Genomic DNA, 1,059 nt, shown 5'->3' with positions numbered 1-1,059 from the left:
GATTACTGGAGGTTCCTTCTGAATGATTAAATGATTACTGCAGGTTCCTTCTAGACAACTAAATGATTAATGCAGGTTCCTTCTGAACAACTAAATGATTACTGCAGGTCCCTTCTAGACAACTAAATGATTACTGCAGGTCCATTCTAGACAACTAAATGATTACTGCAGGTTCCGTCTGAACAACTAAATGATTACTGCAGGTTCCTTCTAGACAACTAAATGATTACTGCAGGTTCCTTCTAGACAACTAAATGATTACTGCAGGTTCCTTCTAGACAACTAAATGATTACTGCAGGTTCCTTCTGAACAACTAAATGATTACTGCAGGTTCCTTCTGAACAACTAAATGATTACTGCAGGTTCCTTCTGAACAACTAAATGATTACTGCAGGTTCCTTCTAGACAACTAAATGATTACTGCAGGTTAATTCTGAACAAGTAAATGATTACTGCAGGTTCCTTCTAGACAACTAAATGATTACTGCAGGTTCCTTCTGAACAAGTAAATGATTACTGCAGGTTCCTTCTGAACAACTAAATGATTACTGCAGGTTCCTTCTAGACAACTAAATGATTACTGCAGGTTCCTTCTGAACAACTAAATGATTACTGCAGGTTCCTTCTAGACAACTAAATGATTACTGCAGGTTCCTTCTAGACAACTAAATGATTACTGCAGGTTCCTTCTAGACAACTAAATGATTACTGCAGGTTCCTTCTAGACAACAAAATGATTACTGCAGGTTCCTTCTAGACAACTAAATGATTACTGCAGGTTCCTTCTGAACAACTAAATGATTACTGCAGGTTCCTTCTGAACAACTAAATGATTACTGCAGGTTCCTTCTAGACAACTAAATGATTACTGCAGGTTCCTTCTAGACAACTAAATGATCACTGCAGGTTCCTTCTAGACAACTAAATGATTACTGCAGGTTCCTTCTGAACAACTAAATGATTACTGGAGGTTCCTTCTAGACAACTAAATGATTACTGCAGGTTCCTTCTGAACAACTAAATGATTACTGCAGGTTCCTTCTGAACAACTAAATGAT

Source organism: Oncorhynchus masou, chromosome 29, assembly GCF_036934945.1.
Source record: "Oncorhynchus masou masou isolate Uvic2021 chromosome 29, UVic_Omas_1.1, whole genome shotgun sequence".
Lineage (NCBI taxonomy): Eukaryota > Metazoa > Chordata > Actinopteri > Salmoniformes > Salmonidae > Oncorhynchus > Oncorhynchus masou.
This window is presented reverse-complemented; position numbering follows the sequence as displayed.